Raw genomic sequence first — 6,307 nt, 5'->3', positions numbered from 1 at the left:
CCCCTCCATATTTGTGTCTCCCTCTCCCTCTTTTACCCTTCTCTACCTCTCTCTCTTTTTATTCCTCCTCTCCCCTCTCCTTTAGTTTATCTCCATCTCTCCCTTGTCACTCCCCCTATCTCTCCACCTCTATAACTTTATGTCTTTGTTCTTACCTCCCATATATATAGAGTTAATATATATCATGATATATTAATATATTATAATATAACAAATTTAATATTGGGTTAAAAAAAAAGTTATTATATTTAATAATATCAATATTATGATATATTAATATGAATATTAGATTTAATAATAATAATAATCTTTGAATATTAATATTATGGTTAATAGTAGTTTTTTCATGGTATTAATAATAATTTGGCCCATGGTATTTTTCCATAGGCTTCACCTAAATAAAATCTATTTTTTGAGTGTTAGTAAGTGTAAAGAGGTTTATGGAGCAAATATAAAAATAGGTTTTATTTATTTACCATACCTCTTGTTTATTTATATTTTTATTTATTTATCATATTTCTTTTATTTACAATGGTATTTGGCCCATATGCTTGGTATATAATTAGATGTTTATTTCTAATCTTATTTGATATGTTTTTATTTATTTACCATACATATTTATACCTATTTTATATTTATTTATTTATCATACCTCTTTTATAAATATAATAATTGGCCCATGGTATTAATAATTATGTGTCCATTGGGATCCACCTAAATAAAACCTATTTTTTTAGTTTCCATAAATATAAAGAGGTTAATGGAGTAAGGTAAAAAGAGGTTTTATTTATTTACCATACCTCTAGTTTATTTAATTTTTTTTATTTACCATACCTTTGGAATAAATATAAAAAAAAAGTCTTACTTATTTACCATACTTCTCGTTTATTTATATTTTTATTTATTTACCATAGCTCCTTTTTTTTAACTATTGTAAATCTCTTTATATTTTAAATTTATGTTGTGTTTATACATAATAATAATTAGATTGATTTTTAAATAAGACCAACATTAGATTGACAATGTTAAATGTTAAATATTACATTTACATTTAAGTTTACATGTTTACATTTACATTTAATTTTACATGTTTATGTTTTTACGCGAGATCTACCCCATTGGCACAATAATTATTTTATTTTTAATCTGAAATTACAAATAACTTTGAAAAATACATATAAATAAGCAAAAACAATTTTATATTAATTAAAATAAAATAAATTTCAATTAATTGAAAGTTAAAATAATATTATTTAAATGAAAAGTTGCTTTCTATTTTCAAAGAGAGTAAAGAAATTTGTAATTATTTTATTTAAACTTTGGATTACAAATAATTTAATAATTTAAACTAAATTTGGGGTTTTAGGCGATTTTGCCCTAAACCTTAGGGGTTATAGATCATCTTGCCTTGATAATTGGCAATGTAAAGAAAGTGTTTTACATCTGACACTGTTTATCTCTAGGAAGATCCAGATCCTGCGACTGTATTTTCAGTGGATCCATGTCTTTGGTGCCCATGAAAAATGACATATGGGCATTGAATTAGCAACAACCAGTTGGGAACTAGAGAAAGAGAGATGCAATGCACTACTAATACCTGGAAAAGAACTAATAGGTTTTTAGATTCGAAGTTCCTTGTAACAGGGACATGGTGGGTACTTCATATGTTGGTCACATGTCTTGCAGTTCGTACCGCTATCGATGGATCAATGGATGTCGAGGTTTTTTCGAAAGTCAATCTTTAGCAAAGTTAAGGAAACCTTTGGATCCAATGCTCGATTACTCTCACATTGTTGTTGAGCTAAATCAAATATTGAGCTTGAGAATGATTGATCCAATCATTACACACTATGGCAAAGGTCAACTATCTTGCCTCTTGGTCAGCATTTCGTAATTAATTTTAGATTTTCTAGAGTATTTCCATATTAATTTATTTTTTATTAGATTACGTTTTTCATCTATATCTGGAAGATGATAGTGGATGGTTCCAAACTTAGATTTGACATTTTTTAATTATTTAAATCATATTTATTTGATTTTTTAGAACTTCTCTATATTATTTATTTCTCTTGGGAGATCAGATCTTCCATATATGTCTTCAAAACTTCAACCCAAAAAACCATTATCTTTTTTCTCTTAAATGTGTTATTTTTTTTTGTTGAATTCAAATTGCAGATATCTGCAGACATGGTTGCGAACAAAACTTTAGCAACCATTTTCAAACATGCAAGAAAGCATAGCTTAAAGGTTTATTAGGTTGCTCCTTCGGTGGTAAATCCCATAACAATTCAACCATTGCCAAACATGCAGGAAAGCATGGCTTAAAGGTTTATCAGGTTGCTTCTTCGGTGGTAAATCCCATAACAATTCAAGAATTTTTAAAAATAATATTTGAACATTTTAAATGTAATCCTTACATTGATCGCAAAGGAAACCCAAAGGTTTATTAGGTTGCGTCTTCGGTGGTAAATCCCATAGCAATTCAAGAATTTTTAAAAATAATATTTGAGCATTTTAAATGTAATCCCTACATTGATCGCAAAGGAAACCCAGTAAAATTGTTGAAGCAATTGACCTGTGTTAATACTATGGAGAATTATGGGCAGGCTCTGGACACAATCGTTAGTTCACCAAACAATGTAAGTTGTAACAATACTCTGTGTTTTTTACTCGAAATTTTGATGAATATAAGGGGAATTTGAAAAGATAAAAATTTACTCATGTAAATTTTACTTTTACTTTGCATATAATCTTTGTTCAAGGAGTAGATTCATTATTTAATCTAAAGAATTATTGATTTACCATAATTATAAATAAAAAATACATAAAATGAATCATTTCAAAATGATAGTCATATTGCAGATAACGGGGTTATCAAGATCATCTACAAAATATGCGTTACAACAATTGAAGCACCTAGAAAAGATCTATGAGCAATATGAATTCTACGAAGGAAGGTGAATTATGTGCAATCAAGATGAAATACAAATTTATTGGTGTTGTATTGTTTTAAACATTTTGATTGGTAATCAAGCAGCATACATTAATAATTTTTTAAATATATTTGTGCAGATTCGATACAATTTTGAAAAATTGTTTCAAGATCTCTCTAAAGGTGAATGAGACAATTTTGGATTTGATGTGAAGATGAACGAGACAGTTTGGGATTTGATGTTAAGATTATCGAGTGGAAAAATTACATTGGAAATATTCATATTCCCTGACTTGGTGAATATATCTTAAATGGGTGAATATGTATTAGTGGATCGGAATGGTTACAATGGCCATGAAGACATCAATTTTCACTTCACTAGGTTCACTACTTTTGGGAGAGTGATGGGGGCTCTTGGAGCATAAAGTTGTCCAGATATAAATGGAGGTCGTGCCAATATGAACATTGAACTCATTTCCACCAGTGATGATCTCATTAATGATGTGTTTACATCGTAGGGAGGCAGTTATATGTGTACAAATATTACTCCAAATAAATATAGGTTGGTTTCTTCCCATCATGAATACGTAAACTTCATCAATCCTCGGGAAGTATACAAATATCAGGTCATATCAAATCCCACTACTTTTTTCTTCAAAAAGGAAAGGCCATGATATTTTTCTCTCTTTTCCTTTGTTTGATACGCAGAACAAGTTTGGAGATTCCTTAAGGATGAGGGTCCAGAGGAAACAGTATTCCTCCATGAAATCAAATGTGAAGAAGTGGAAAGAGTGGGCTCTATGAGCCAATTGTTAAACAGAGGAAGAAGATACAAGTTCATACCTAATGTCGATCCTAGCTAGGATGGTGCTACGCATGAGGAGCAATGATTGAGGTTTATAGAGTATAGTTTCTATAATATTCTCTTTCAAATACGTTATTCTCATGTTCTCTTAACAATTATCCAAAGAGGCTCTCGAGAGATGGAGTTGGGCTTTGTAAATCTGATAGTAGATGACATCTTTTATGTCCCAAGTTATGATATGGATGGCTTATTTGTTTCTTAGGGTAACCCTATTTTAGGTGTTCATGTATACCTTTATTCAGATGATGTCCATGAGGTGAAGTGCCCTAAAAGAAGCTCCTTGGCCAAATCAAGCGCTTTGTCATGCAATATCTGATGCATATGGTAAATTTTCTTTTAATTTTATTCCATGTGGAAAATAAAGGTTGTTTCCATTCTACAAGGGTGAGAATACAATATTTGATGTTTCACTTCCATCTATAGAGGTTCTTGTTGAGCACAGTCATGTTAATATATCTCAACCATTTCAGGTCACAGGTTTCTCAGTTGGAGGAATTGTGGTGACTTCTGAAGGAGTCTTTTTTGAAGGTGTTAAGATATTAGTTGATGGACGAGAAAGAACTACAACAGATGTCCAGGTATATTACAAACTTGATCATGCAACATCAACATGATACACAATCAAGGCTGAGAAGGATCACTTCGAGTTTAGCAGTTTCGAGAATTTCATGGTTATGCCAAACATGGCTTCAATCCCAAAGATAGAAGCAACACATTATAATATTTGTGGTTCCATAAAATTAGTGACAAATGACTATTATGGCAAGCATCAAGTTGGCTTGACACATGGGCCAGACAAAGTTAAGCCTCAACTAAAGAGGATTGGTGATATGGGAAACTTCTACTTCGAGGTTCAACCATGTTAATATCAAATATCCCCACTAACCACAATCGCAGAACGTGATTATGGTCTTCAATTTTCACCATCACATATTGATGTGATAGTAACTAGACCAATGTTTGGCATTGAATTTATAAAGACCCTTGTTGATATCTGTGGATTGGTGATATGCAAGGAAAGATGTGACTCCTCGGTTTCTATATCACTTACTTCTCTGGCTATTGAACTCTAGGTTCAAAGAAGCTTAACTCTTTAAGTTTAACAAATGAGAGAAGTGACTTCATATTTGAGAAAGTCCTACCTGGTGCATTGTGTCTTGAGGTAAAACATGGACCTTCATCTGATTTGTTAGATTGGGATGATGACTGGTGTTGGGAGAGAAAGGTTATTGATGTCAATGTTGGTGTTTCTAATCATTCAGAGATAGTGTTTATCCAAAAAGGCTATTGGTTACATATTATGTCTACTCATCCTGTGGCTTCTTACATCATATAGCCAAACAAAGAACCCATGAATTTGTTGATTGAGAAAGGATGGTAGCAAATCTTCTTAGAAGCTTCTCATGTGCACATGCTTCATTTCTTGAACTCGTGCATTTTCTTTGGAATGTCTTCATTAGAATTCAATGTATTGAACCATAAGCCTATATATTTGACTGGTGAAAAATATCTATTGAGTGGTGAAATACATGTTGATTCAAGTTCTTATCCCAAAGAAAATGAGTTGTCTCGAAGCATTATTGTAGACATATGGAAAAAGGAGGGTGCATTTATAGATATGATCAATAATGTCAAACTTGTTTCAAGTGATAATGGACCAAGCAACATTGTTGTATATAAGTACACTCATTGGGCCAATCTTGAAGATGAAATGGTCTTTGTTATGAGAGATAAAAGGAATGCTAGTGAGAAAAATAGTTTTGAAAAGGTCTTGTTTTATCCAAGAAGTCAACACGTTGCTGTTAAAACTAATGGGTGCCAACCTAATATTCCTTCTTTTGTGGGGTGCCTAGGAAAGTACATTTAGGGTCAGTGCTACCAGCAATCCTAGGTGTTGACATTAAAATAATTGCTCAAAATGACAGTAGCAATGGTCTTCTGAAAAAGGGTGACTTGGTTCTTCAAACTTCGACAGGATCAGATGGTCTGTTTTTGGGTGGTCCTTTGTATGATGATACTGAGTACTATGTTGAAGCTTCCAAGGGATATCATTTAAAATCACTTGCATAGGACCCCTTTTGAAGCTTAGTTGTATGCTCATCCAATTTGATCGGACGCCCCACTCGACTAGCCAAACCATAAAGAATATTTGATTGTCAGTATTCGACCTTCTGTGCACTCCCTGTATTTGTGGTCCTCAATAGAGGAATCACTGAATTTGTGTCAAATAGTTGCTAGATATGGAAAAAACCTCTTCAATCGCATTGCTTCAAACTACAACCATGTAAGTCTGGATTTTACTATTACTTTCAACGCTTTACAATGAAACCAGTGTAAATGCAGGTTGTATGTGGATAAAATATAAACCACTGTAAATGTAGGTTGTCTTGTATGTGTATGCAGGGGCATACATGATAAAATATTTGAGAGTGAATGGGATACTTTTTCAATAGATTTCATGCTCTATCTTGAGACTCAATATGCAACGTGGAAGTAATTTGATCGTATTG

At 32.1% G+C, this 6,307-nt stretch overlaps 1 pseudogene; it reads left to right on the top strand.

The window, feature by feature from the left end:
• Positions 1-3,243: 3,243 nt before the first annotated feature.
• On the top strand, positions 3,244-5,867 carry LOC149161465 (uncharacterized; annotated as a pseudogene).
• Positions 5,868-6,307: the final 440 nt, after the last annotated feature.

Source organism: Pinus tabuliformis, chromosome 5_2, assembly GCF_031772625.1.
Source record: "Pinus tabuliformis cultivar Carrire ecotype Pingquan chromosome 5_2, CPIR1, whole genome shotgun sequence".
NCBI lineage: Eukaryota > Viridiplantae > Streptophyta > Pinopsida > Pinales > Pinaceae > Pinus > Pinus tabuliformis.
The sequence above is the reverse complement of the archived record's forward strand: the minus strand, read 5'-3'. Positions and strand labels throughout refer to the sequence as shown.